The 14,603-nt window shown below is 37.0% G+C and overlaps 1 pseudogene across 1 annotated transcript; it reads right to left on the reverse strand.

Annotated features, from left to right (window-relative positions):
* Positions 1 to 1,410: 1,410 nt before the first annotated feature.
* Positions 1,411 to 8,715, reverse strand: LOC143544712 (uncharacterized; annotated as a pseudogene). Its single transcript, XR_013137295.1, has 7 exons — positions 8,320 to 8,715; positions 4,365 to 4,505; positions 3,902 to 4,267; positions 3,592 to 3,834; positions 3,397 to 3,489; positions 2,431 to 2,631; positions 1,411 to 1,822 (listed from the first exon to the last, which is right to left on the reverse strand). The product of XR_013137295.1 is annotated as an uncharacterized LOC143544712 (transcript).
* Between the last annotated feature and the right edge of the window lie 5,888 nt (positions 8,716 to 14,603).

The raw sequence follows: 14,603 nt of genomic DNA on the forward strand, positions 1-14,603 counted from the left end.
ACACCCTCTCACTAAGAGAAAAAACCGATTCGGAAGCAACCATTGAGGCTTGTACGGCAAGCAAATCACGAGCCATGGCGGATAGAATGGGAAATTCGTTTTGTTTACCTTTCCACCAAGCCAACAAATCAGTATTCGTTTTGTTTACTACCGTAACAACCCTTGGGTCCTCCGTAGCAGGAACGGGGGCAACAAAAACACTCTTCTTAGCCTTCTTGTTAGTTTTTTTGATGGGTGCCATAATAATATTTAGTTGGATGGTCGGGTAACGGAACAGGTTTGCTAAAGGAGTAGTATTTTAGTTTGTTTTTGAGTTTGGTGGTGAAACAAGTAATGGAAAACAACTTATATATAGTTTTTGGGCTACAAGAACCGGTTCCAACGGCTATATTACCGTTGGAACCGGTTACAACGGCTATTTTGTGTCTCAAAAACCGGTTCCACCGGCTATATTACCGTTGGAACCGGTTCCAACGGCTAGTTTGACCTGTGTTTGACTTTTAAAAAAAAACCCGCCGGAACCGGCTTTTTCGGGTAGGAACCGAACCGGTTACAATTAGGAACCGGGTAGGAACCGGGTTGGAACCGATGGGGACATACAAATAGGAGAACCGGGTACGATTTTCGGGTACAAAAATACCCAAACCGGGCATTGGGCCAACTGGGTAGGAACTGGAACCGGTTCCGGTTCGTTTCCACCAGTTAGGTTCCGGAACCGGTTTTTTTGTGCACGTCTAATTTATACAGTTTCTAAGCCGTTCTTGCAGACCCAGACCTAGAGGTGAACAGAAGAACTGGTTCCGGACCCGACCAGGCGGTTCCTACCCGGACCCGACCCTACCCGCGGGTATGGACCGGCCTTTGGTTTTCCCCCGAGAACTGTACCCAGACCTGGTGGAACCGGTTCCACCAATACCCGGTCAAAACCCAACCCTACCCGAAACCCGATGAAACTGGTCAAATACCCAACTATACCCGGAACTGGTTTTGACTTTTGTTGACCATACCCGGTTCCGATTCCTGAGAATAACCGGTTTGTGCACCTCTACCCAGACCCGATCCAAACCTGGCTCTTTTGGTGTTTATAAGACCCTGGAACCGAGTCTATTAAATTCTAACATGTATAATCGGTTCTGGCTTAATATGCCTCGCAGGTTTGACGGGCAAAACCTGGCTCACGCTCACTCCTAATCAGAACCGAAAGAAATTAGCTAGCTTTGCTGGTTTGGTATCCAAATTGCCAATACACACTTCGAATTTTCAGTTTCGCAACTATACAAACCAACTCTTTAATCTATATTTCATAGTTAGGTAAACTATAAGCATGAACTGTATTTAGTATTTACCACTGAATGAAACCAACAACGCTCCTATTACCACCGATAACAAAAGCATCAATGAAACGAGATATGGAGAACTATAAATAAGCATATACACACAATAACGTACCTACAATAACCATTTGGAAGTTACACATAGACGAAATTAGTGCTTACACGTACAACCGTCTTATATACCATGAGCGTGTAGATAAACGTAGCAAAACAACATAACACGAAACTTTAAACGTATTTAATATTCGTGACAAATCGAGTTATTAGAACTTACTTCAGCAATGCATAGGCCTCTCGTAAGTTGGAGGGAGAGACGGGCAGTTTTCATTCATGTTGGAATACGGCTCTAACGTGTTGTATAGAGGTAGTTCCATACGATACTTACCGAGAATTTGGCAAAATGGAAGCTTATCATCACCATTGTTGCACCACTTCGGTAGTCGGGTTTGGTTATTTTCAAAGATTTTGAGCATGTAAGCATCACGAATCTGTAAAACACCAACGGAAGTGTTGTCATGACGCTGCGGTCTAAAACGGACATGTTATGATTAACTGACTTTTATTTAATAAGTGTGAGATGGATAAATACGATAATCGCAGCGTTTTGAAAGGGATAATATATTATTATGAAAGTTGGAGATTTTTTTAAAATATAGAAATATGAAAAAAACAGTTTAACATGTTTTAAGAATACTATATATATTTTTATTTCATAACTTAATATCTTTGGAGGTCAAATAAACTCATATTGAAGGCGCAAGTCGAAAAAATTTAACTTTTTTATACGGGTCAAAATGGACTTTGGTTGACCAGAAAAAAACTTTCTTTGTCCAAATTAAAAAATTTACAAATAATAAATGTTTTAAATATGATTAAAAAACTATATTAGTATTAAAATAATCTAATTCTTTGAGTAAATAGACCTTATGCGACTTCCAGCCGTTTGAGTTGTAAAAAGAGCACAACCCAAATTCGACTCGTTTGGGTTGACAAGTGTTAAAACTGCCACCTCTAATTTATACCGGTATGAATTCGGAAAATTACGAGATTGCCCTTGAGAGTTTTGAGTTATGGAGCATAAAACAGAGATTCTTACAGTGAACTCGGTTACTTGAATAGAATGTGCAACCGAGCCAAAAACTCCAGCAGCTTTGTACATTTGAAGAATAAAGGCAACACAAGTTGTAGACTTGCCATCACTGTAAACCCATTCATCATTCTCAGGAATCGTCAGCAGTTCATCGAAAGATATACCTCGTCTTTCGGTCTCTTCTAAGATTCCATACAAGTCAAGCCCCTGAAAGTAGAGGTGATAAGATGAACGGGAAAGTGGGTTAGGTAACAAGTCAAACCCGGTTTCAAGGCATGTATACAAACCGAGCAAACACGAACGGAGCATGTTCGTGTTTGGACTTTGGACGTTTGGCTTTATAACCTAACGAAAGGCCAAAACGAACAATTAAATGAGCAGGGTGTTCTTGTTTGTGTTCGGTCATTAAGAAAATGACTGTGTTTGCATTCGTTTATGATCGTTCGATAACAGTATAAACGAACTATTCAAGAGCGTACATAAGTGAACTAACAAAACTAAGCTAAAACCAATAATAAGTTATTAAAACTAGACTAGATGAACGCAAACAATATTAAAAAAACTTAAATGAAAGCATGGTCATGAATGACTGAGACAAATGTTCATGTTCGTTTGTTAAACTAAATGAACAAAGTTTCCATTCATGTCCGTTCACGTATTAAATAAACAAACATAACTTCTCGCTGAACAGCTTACTAAACGTTTGGTTTGTTTACAAGCCTACAGCGTTTAGGGTCGAAAAGGGTCAGTTTCCAGTACACTTCATCATGTTACTTCTAATTATAAAAACATAATTATTAGTTATCCAAATGACTAAATAAAACTAAGCCCTCTGACCTCGACCCGTTTTGAGATTGAATATAATAGAAGCAAAAAATCGACACCTTTTGAAGTAAACAGGTTGAAATTGTCACCTAGAAATTAGTGCAACCTTAAAAAAGTGAAATATTAACTTCAAGAATGAACGTCTACCTCGGTCCCAAGACGCATATTTAGGGCTTCATTCCACATATTGGCAGCATATGCTGGCTGCATTCTAGTCCACATAGACATGACAGAAATAACCTGCAGTGTATTTTATAATAGGTGCTCAAAACCGAACATTATATAGAAAACAAACATTTGTATACGATAAATTTAACAATTTTATACAAAAAGTAAGCATACCAAGTGAGCATCAATAGGTGGCGGATAATTGTCGCCAATAGTGTCAATCCAACTAAAAATCATGTTATGATAACCGTAAGGCTTTCCGGACATGCTTAGAGCATACTCCCATGCTGCAGTGTTATTCCACTTTGCACGTATATCAGGATGTAAAGGTAACAATGCTATTTGTGGGTTAGATTCGTCTATAAGTGCTAAATCCCACCATTCATCCCATGGAATCACCACTATTATTTCTTCACCCTACACTTACACAATAACAACTCAATGTTTGTATGAACATATTTAACAAACACACTAATTATTTTACCTTTTCATTCTCGTGACCTGATTCACCAACCCAAAGATTTCCAAACTCATCTTTCATACAAACGGCTGTATGACCTGCAAAGGCACCCGTGACCCATTTCTCCAATGTTTCAAACCCGCCCCATCGCCCACGGATCTTTGAAACCGCTAAGAAATCACCCGAATGAACATCCTTTGGATCAATGGTTGCACGCCATGGTTTAGGTCATGCCTCAAAAGTAGCACCCATGTGGTTCTTTAAGAAAGCAAGGTTTGCATTTTGACCATATTTTGTGTTGGAAAATAGAGGTGCAACATCTACCAATGATAGCAATGTTCCTAGCATTCCAGATGGCATTAGAAATACAGAAACGCCGTGCTGTTTTACCTGAATATAAATAATTCAAGATCATAAATGTTGATTGTGGAATCAAATACACCAGGTTCATAAAAAAATAACAAAATTAATGTGGATCATAGCATACATATTCCAACTCTGCAGGTTCTTCCCATGATTTCAAGTCTAAAGTATGTTCACGTGATATGAAGTAGTAATCCCATGTAATCCTGTAAGGTGTAGCAAAGACATAGAGATCCATGCATGTGTAACTGTTGGCTTTAGAAGTCTGTAGAACATAAAAAGAGGGCTCAAAATCAACGCAATCAGGACTCTTACTCAACTAGAATTTTCGGTAATTGAACATAAACAAACAACTACTCAACATTCGATTCGATTACACGCCTATTAACAAGTGTTAGCCTATTTAGACACAACTTAAACAGGTCTTAAACGTGTCTGCCTGTTTTACGACACAAAACCTGTGAAGCCCAAACACAAACTTGTTTAGCCCCGTGTCGTTGACTCATTTCATGTTAATAGGTACATGTTAGAAATTGTCAGCCACTACTAAACAGTCATCAGGTTTCATATATGTTCCAATTAGGTCACGTAATTTTAAGTTTTTAACATTCATAAAAACTTATAAAACATAATCAATCATTCTCCATGTTTATAACAATTTTCACCACATAATTAAAAGCAAACAAACTGAATCAAACATAATAGACCTTCAAATAGATGATTCCACCGCCTAAACCTCACTCATCTCCTTGAGTAATGAACATAAACGAACAACTATTCAACGCTCGGTCCGATTATACGCCTATTAACAAGTGTTTAACCTATTTAGACACGAACTTAAACAGGTCTTAAACGGGTCGACCTGTTTAGTTCCGTGTCGTCGTCTTGTGTCAGATATTGTCACTTAATTTTAACACTTATATAAAAGCTTATACAGCATAAATACATAATCAATCGTTCTCCATGTCTATATCAAATTTTAACACAGAATTAAAAGCAAACAAAGTGAATCAAACATATAAACCATTTCATGGATTTCTAAACAAAAATTTTAGCCCAAGTTCGGTTTTAGTTATTAACTGAAATTAGCCAAACCAAAAACTGACAACGTAATCGAACAAACATAGCCAGTTAACCAAAAACCAATAGGTTAATAAAATAGATTAACCAATGACTTCAGTTCCGGTTTCTGTTTAGGCGATTAACCGAAACAAACCGTGCACACCCCTAGTAAACAGTCATCAGGTTTCATATATGTTCCAACTAGGCCACTTAATTTTAACACTTATATAAAAGCTTATACAACATAATCAATCATTCTCCATGTTCATATCAAATTTCACCACATAATTAAAAGCAACCAAACTGAATCAAACATATATAAAAAAAATTAACAGTCAATCACACACAGAAACCTTCAATAGATGATGCCACCGCCTACACCACGATTACACGCCTATTTAGACACGAATTTAAACAGGTCTTAAACGTGTCAACCTGTTTAACGACAAAAAAAACTTATCTCGTGTTAACAGGTCCGTGTCAGAAATTGTCAGCCACTACTAAACAGTCATCAAGTTTCATATATGTTCCAATTAGGTCACTTATAATCAATCACTTACTCTCCATATTTATATCAAATAAGCAAACAAACTAACAGTCAATCAAACATATAGAACTTCAAATAGATGATTCCACCGCCTAAACCACGATTACATGCCTATTTATACACGAATTTATACAGTTATGTCGTGTTAACAGGTCCGTGTCAGAAACTGTCAACCACAAGTAAACAGTCATCAGGTTTCATATATGTTCCAATTAGGTCACTTATAAGCAAACATAGTTAATCAAACATAATAAACCTTCAAATAGATTATTCCACCGCCTAAAACCTTAAACCTCGCTCATCTCCTTGAGCAAATGAACATAAACGAACAACTATTCAACGTTCGGTTCAGCTTGGTTCGATTACACGTCTATAAACAGGTGTTTAACCTATGTAGACACAAACTTTAACAGGTCTTAAACGTGTCAACCTATTTACTAAACAGTCCTAATAAACAGTCATCTAGTTTCATATATGTTCCAATTAGGTCACTTATAATCAATCACTTACTCTCCATATTTATATCAAATAAGCAAACAAACTAACAGTCAATCAAACATATAAACCTTCAAATAGATCATGCCACCGCCTAAACCACGATTACATGCCTATTTAGACACGACTTTAAACATGCCTTATTCATGTCAACCTGTTTTATGACTCGAAAATCTTATTTTCACAAAATTAGTAAAATAAAGTTAGAATTGTCACTTAATTTTAACACTTAAATAAGAGCCTATACAACATAATCAATCATTCAACATGTTTATATCAATTTATAACACAATAAACAAATTATATGATATAATAAACCTTCAAATATATGATTCCACCGCCTAACCACGAACTATTAACAGGTGCTTAACCTATTTAGACACGAACTTAAACAGGTCTTAAACGTGTTAGCTTTGTGTCATCGTCTTGTTTCAGAAACTGTCACTTAATTTTAACACTTAAATTAGAGCCTATACAACATAATCAATCATTCTACATGTTTATATCAATTTATAAACATATATACAAAAAACTAACAGTCAATCAAACATAATAAACCTTCAAATAGATTATTCCACCGCCTAAACCTCGCTCATCTTCTTGAGTAGTAATAAACATAAACAAACAATTATTCGACGTTCAGTCCTATTAAGCAATCATTCTCCATGTTTATATCAATTTATAACACAATAAACAAACTATATCAACTTATAAACATATATATACAAAAATCTAACAGTCAATCAAACATAATAAACCTTCAAGTAGATCATTCTACCGCTTAAACCACGAAAAACTTATGCCGTGTTAACAGGTCCGTTTCAGAAATTGTCAACCACTACTAAACAGTCACTTAATTTTAACACTTAAATAAAAGCCTATACAACATAATCAATCATTCTACATGTTTATACCAATTTATAAACATATATATTACAAACTAACAGTCATCAGATTTCATCATCATCATCATCATCATCATCGTACTCAGTATATCCCACCAATAGCAAAGCTATGTTAGGGTCTGAGGAGGGTAAGATGTAGACAGCCTTACCTCTACCCCATAGGGATAGAGAGGCTGCTTCCGGTGAGACCCCCGGCTCGATAGTAGTTTTGCATCAAGCGTTGGACATAAGGCACATAACACTCAATCATCGGGACACCGGCTGATCGGTGCATGTACCCTTGTCTTTCGGCTATCAACGCCACCACATGATGCCTGATTAACACTCCGCCACTTTTAACGTTATTTTCACGAGATTAGTAAAATAACGTCAAAATTAGTGCAATTTCACTTTTGCCCACCCGAGGGTTCACACATATATACATTATATGCGCGCACCACAAGCAGGGCGAAGTCATCAGGTTTCATACATGTTCCAATTAGGTCACTTATAAGCAAATAAACTAACAGTCAATCAAACATATAGACCTATTTAGACATGAACTTAAACAGGCCTTAAACGTGTCGACCTGTTTAGCACCTAATTCTAACAATTAAATAAGAGCTTATACAACATAACAAATCATTTTCCATGTCTATATCAATTTATAACACAACAAACAAACTATATCAAACATAATAAACCTTCAAATAGATGATTCCACCGCCTAAACCTCACTCATCTCCTTGAGTAACGAACATAAACGAACAACTATTCAACGTTCGGTTCGGTTCGGTTCGGTTCAATTACACGTCTATAAACAGGTGTTTAACCTATGCAGACACGAACTTAAACAAGTGTTTAGACTATGTAGACACGGACTTAAACAGGTCTTAAACATGTCGACCTGTTTAGCTCCGTGTTGTCGTCTCGTCAGAAACTATCACTTAATGAGTTAATTCTAACACTTAAATAAGAGCCTATACAACATAATCAATCATTCTCCACCGCCTAATCAAACTTATAACACAATAAACAAACTATATCAAACATATATTATGAAACCTAACAGTCAATCAAACATAATAAACCTTCAAATAGATGACTCCACCGCCTAATCCTCTCTCATCACCTTCCGTAAACTCCATCCTCGCTTCGTTCCCGTCAAAACACGAACCGGTCCACCGAACCGATCCATTACTCGGCGAAACCGTACCGACGAACGACGGCAGCAAGTCCACATCCTTACCGAAGCTATTCATCACCGGCCACGAAACCTGACGCGGCAGAACCGGTAAGACGTCGTTGACTGCGAACGGCAGCTTGAATGAAGCCGTGAACTGGACTGTAAAACCTAAACCTAGATATAGAAAGCATAGTAATAATCGGTTGTTGTGTAACTGCATCGTTGAGTCAATTAATCGGTTATAGAGTGTGATGAATCGGTTGAGTGATTGGTTGATTGTTAACGAGTTTGATGATCCATTGAACTGTTTGGGAGTAAATTGGTGGTTATTGTTATTATTATTAAGTCAAAGTTTTGTAATATTGTGAGGGGGGTGTGGATATCGAGACGGAGGTTTTGGATATTTTTTAGATTTGGGTTTTAATATCTATTAATTGTGATTGGTCGATAATAACTAGAGCTGAGTTTTATTTTTATTTGTGTTTTTAAATCGGTGTTACTTAGTTGGTCGTTAAAAAAAAAAAATTGGTTATCAGCGGGTTTATGTTAAAAAAAACTTAATGGCGTTAAGTTTTTTCTGAATTTCAAATTGATTTTTTAAGGCTTTTGATCGGAAGTATGATACGAGTCGACTGATAAAAAGAATTAACTCGAAACGATACTTAAAACGGTTTGATTAGTGCTTCAAATCGGGTGTTTGAACACCCGTTTAACAATAATTAAGTCGTTTCGAGCTAATTTTAATTTAATTTATTGTAAGGAAATTTGTAATATACTTGAACCTATTTTGATGAATTTATGTTTAGTTATGTTTTTTTTATGTTCAGTTTTGGATGAAACATTGAATAACTTATTTAATGTTTTATATTTTTCATTGTGTTCATTTAAGTGTGTGTATTTATATTCGTTTATGTATGCTTGTGTCGTTAACGTTTGTTCATATATTTCCGTTTACCTTTGTTCAATTACGTTCGTTTACGATCTTTTTTATTCATGAACTATTCATGCATGAGAGAGGAGGTTGACGGTGATGGGTGGTAATCGGAAGTTCACCCTTGATGGAGAGGAGTGTTCATTTATGTTTGTGTTTGTTTACATTTGTTTATATTTGTTCAATTATGTTCATTTATGGTTGTTTAGCTTATTAATGAATGAATATAAATGGACACAAACATTTTTCATTTTTTAAACAAACGAATATTAACGCAAAGTTGTGTCCAATTAAATGTAACGGGATCCTTTTATTTTCTAACTGTTTTAAAAAAAATGTTTTTTAAGTTAAATGAATGAACACGAACAATGGCATGTTCATGTTCAATCTATTCATTTACATGCCTACATTTATAATATAACAAAACAAAAAGGATATTGGGTTTAGTATTGTTGCCTTTAATGGTCTGGACTTATCATGACCCCAGAGTACCACAACTTATACCAATTATACTTGGTCCATTTATGTTTATCATTGTTAATTGAATGAACGTAAACAAGCGTTCAAGAGCATAAAGAAACAAAATTTTTGTTCACATTCATTCATCTATTGAGTAAATATATATACACAAATGAACTTCTCGCCAAATAGTTTATTGAACGTGTAGTTTGGTTTTAGGGCCACCAAAATCTAAAAAAAATAATAAAACCGTACTTCGGTCTCCCTAACACTTTATTCTTATGGATTGCTCTTTCATGTTTTTCTTAAAGTTCACCTAGGCTAATATCATTTCCACTTCCACCATGTCATGCTCTATAATAGCAAATCTTACATGTTCTTTTAAGTTTCTTGGTATTTCCCTTACATATATTATTATTATTATTATTAGCTTTTATATAGCTGTTAAACTGTGATCTTATTATTAATATTATTATAATTAGTAGTAGTTTTTATATAACTGTTAAACTTTGATTTCCTTTATTTTGCTTCATACACATGTACTTAGAGCCGAGGGTCTCTCTGGAAGCCACCTCTTTATTCCTTTGGATAGAGGTACGGTGTGCCTACATCCCACCCTCCCCAGACCCTACTTATAGCTTTGCTGTCGGTGGGATTTTACTGGGCATGATTGATTGATTGATAAGTTCCTTGGTTTTCAGCTACACATACGTCTTTTTAACCGTTAATTTCACATAACATATTTGCTAAATGTAAGTGTTTGTTATTGAACTGTGATTCTAAGCACATGTTTCTCCCGCCCGGTGTAACGCACAGAGCGTGTGTGGGTAGAGTTATTAAAGACAAAATCCGAACCACAATCTCCAAAATATGCTAGTATCGAAAGAGATAAAAGCGGAAAGAAACTCAACACAAGTGTTTATAACCATAGAAGTTCTTCTCACACATCCCATCTGTATATATACTAAAAGTTCATCCATTTTCATCTGAAAAAAATTAATTGATGGACAACTAAACATACAAAAATATAACACATTTAGAAACTAATACTTCCTCAACAACTTTTTCTATCGGTCGTGATAACCAGAAAGTTTTAATCTCGACTTGTAATTCACTCAACTATCATCATTTATGCAAAATTCAAGAAAAAATCCAGTAACCCCCTATCCGGTTAAATAAAATTGGACGATACATATTTTAAGGGTAAACCCAACCCGGTCCATCCCATTAAATAAATAACATGTTTTGACCCATTTGTTACCTTACCGAACCAGGTCAAAAGACAAACGGAGGGAAGTTGTCCTTGATGTTAGACAAAAAGGTTAGGATGATGAATCATAATGGTCAAATATTGTTAAGATATGCTAATCGCGACCAATTTAAGAGTAAAGAATGTCATGCCAGTCGATTCGAATACTTGCAAATTAAATTTTATAAATTGATTTAAGGGTAAACAAAATATAGATCAAGACAATAATAATACCAATGCTAGGAGAAAATGCCTAATAGTTTGCATATTTACTTATCAGTTAATAACATAGATTAGTGTTGGTTGAACACTTGAACCTGCAACTATAAAATGAACTATAATGAGCAAAAGTACTCTGCAGTCTAAAGCATGTGTCGAGAATCAACGCGTCTTTATTCCTTTTGCTTTTGATAAATTTGGGTCCCTTGCCCCCGAAACTATTACGTTTCTTAAAAGAGTTCAACGGGTCGTGCACAAGAACTTATCGACGCCAAAGAACTATAACTTTGTTTTCAGTAGGATCGAGTTTGCCGTTCAAAAGGGGGCGGCGACGCAGCTTGTTGCCCGCTTATCTACTTCTTTATTGTAATTGGATCATTTTATTTAATATATGAAAAAAAATTATGAGTCTAAAGCAATATAACACCCTAAAATTAAACTTTCACAGTCCCTCAATATCATGTTGTAACTACCAACACTATGCATTCATATGCAGACATGAAGCATAAATCTAAAGCAATTATGGCACTCTAATCTGTTGTATATATAGTCTTACACACATAAATGTATACGATTAAAATACTTTAGTAGAAATAATACGATTAAGTTATATAGTTAACATGTGAAGTTGTAAAAGTTGAATTATGAATTTTAGGTGACTAGTTTAAAAAGAAAGTGTATGTATCCTTACGAAGACTCTTAAGAAGTAATTTTGCTAGAGACATGTTAATTTGATAGGTTATAAATTCAACATAGGGAAAACAACAAGTCCAAGAAACCCACATAAAATTTACTTTTGTTATTTTGATACGTTTTAAATTCAACATTTGAAAATTGAATTCTAGTTAGAATTCGTAACTTATTTATAAAACTCAACCCGTATTGCTTAACGGACAATCGACTCTAGGCATCCGGACATGGCCAGCTCGAGTAGTGCCAGTCGCATCATCGATCGGGGCACATAACTTTTGAGGGCCAAAATTTTTATTTTTTTATTTTTATATATACATTTAAAAATATAAAAGATTTGATCTTTACTATCTTATAATTAAAAAAAAATTATCCATAATTCATTTAATCAAGTTAAAATTAATGGGTCCAAACTAAAACTAAAAACTAAAAAAATAAAATAATAACCAAATGCAAAATTAAAGAAACAGCGGTCGTTCCTTCTTGGTTCTTTCCTTCTTTGGGAATGCTGAACAAAATCTCATCAACGATCAAACAAGCCGGCCGACACTTTTAGTTCGTCGTTGACCACCAAGCTCCTAAGCGCCATCAAGGACCAAGCTATTTTTTTCCCAATATTTGAAGAGCTTCACGAATCCTTGGTTAATCGTTAGTTATTACTATATTTGACTTTAATAGTGTATTTTCCTATTTTTATTCTTATAACATAAAACGTCGTTTATAAAAATTAGTTTTTATATCCTGTTACTCGTTACTCGGCCGAGATATTTAAATCCTCGTTGACGGCTCCGCAGGCTGCAACCGATCGTGCCTAATACCAATTGATCGTCCCACCCACTTTCTTCTTGAGTTTATAGACCAACTTACATGAAGAGGTAGGTCCCAGCAGGGCCCAGTTGGACCCGCAAGACTCACCTTGAAGAGGGACGTCTGCGCAAAGACCAACTGGTTCCGCATGACCCACCATGCTCAGAGAGATGAAGACCTTACGCGCAGTACGCCAGCTGTTCCCGCAGGAAAAGCCTCCCAATGGTGAAGTACCCCGCCTGTTCCCGCAGCTGCGGATACAAGCCATCAGGGAAGGCTACCCGCACTAATAGCAAGGCTACACGCACAAGGCACTAACTCTCAATAATTCAGTAATGTCACCTGAAGAAGGAATTAGCAAGGCGGGAATACTCCCGCCCAAATGAGCCAGTCCGTACGCTTCTGGAGGATCTTTTGTACTATACCTGCCAAGGTATGGACAAAATAGACAAGATCTGACCAAAGCAGCCCATGAACCAATCACAGGGTGACAGCTCACTGACAACAGTACGACGAGGAGCACGCTCTAGTACAAAATGTCACTATCAGCCGCTGCCTACTCACCAACCCTTGTCGTGGCACGTACATAGCCTGCAGTTGGTGGAAAAGGAATAGTACACAGCCGGCCATGTCACTATCAGCCGCTGCCTACCCACCAACCACCAGCATGGCACGTGCGTAGCCCACAGTTGGTAGAAAAGGAATATTATACAGCTGGCTGTACCTGCTTGGAAACCAACCTTCGGCTATAAATACTCCAACACCTTGGAACGGTATCATATACTATCTTATACCATCACATATCTTATCTGCTCTAGCTATTTCTCTTAATATACACTTGTATTCAGAGCAATCTAGTCTGATTCTCACGCCGGAGGGTGGTCACAAGGAGGTACCCCCCCTTCTCAGTGACGAGCTCACGGTGTCTGTTTTGCAGGTCATCAGAAGAATAACCATCTTTGCCGGACCTAACCCTCGTGGGAAACATCTACTTGACCCTAAGATTATCCGTAATCTGCCGGGGTAACTTAGTGTTTCTTCATTGGCGCCATCCGTGCATAAAAGCTAGCACTAATTCTTTTTCAGTTTTTTCAAAACCTCTGGAAAGATGGTTAAGGTTACTCCGGTGCCAAGGCCAACGAGTGACCAAGAAACTCCGGTAACCACAACCCCAGCTACTGGGGGGAACACCGGCGAGTACACAATTTTTACGAACACTACCCCGGTTACCCAAGCCGGGGCAAGTGCAGTAAATAATCCTCCCCTGGGATTCACCGATACCCAGTTGGAGAGAAAACAGACGAGGCTCCCCCACCAAACACTTGATCAAGTTAAAGCGTGGGCGGAAGCACGTCAGAAGGAATTCCAAGCAGAGTTGGATGAACGCTTACGTTCACTCCAACAGGCTGACGAATTCGGAAGCACTCGACAACAGCTCAACATGAGTAATGAGTGCGAGTATGATAAAGATTAGGAAGAATCTGACAGTGACGCAAACCCGCGCCATAGGGCGAAAGGAAAGTGTAAACAAGCAGATTTCCACAGAAGAAATTTTGGAGAAACCTTTAAACCAAAAAACGCGGGTGGAAACCCACGTGACTTCTCTAAAACCTTCAGACCAACTGTTGCAAATGCGGGAACGTCCAAATTTGCAAGGGACATCGCGGAAGCAATTGCCACGAAAAGTGCCAAACAAATGTCCAACATAGGCACATATAGTATATCTGACCCAGACGATCATTTGAACAGATTCATAGCGGGGGCAACCGTCAGCAATTGGACGGAACCCACGTGGTGTTACATGTTTCAAATGACGTTTGTTGGGGCAGCCAGA

This window comes from Bidens hawaiensis, unplaced genomic scaffold (genome assembly GCF_021521415.1).
Source record: "Bidens hawaiensis isolate Kalapana, Puna unplaced genomic scaffold, B.hawaiensis_p1.1 tig00013690_1, whole genome shotgun sequence".
Taxonomy (NCBI): domain Eukaryota; kingdom Viridiplantae; phylum Streptophyta; class Magnoliopsida; order Asterales; family Asteraceae; genus Bidens; species Bidens hawaiensis.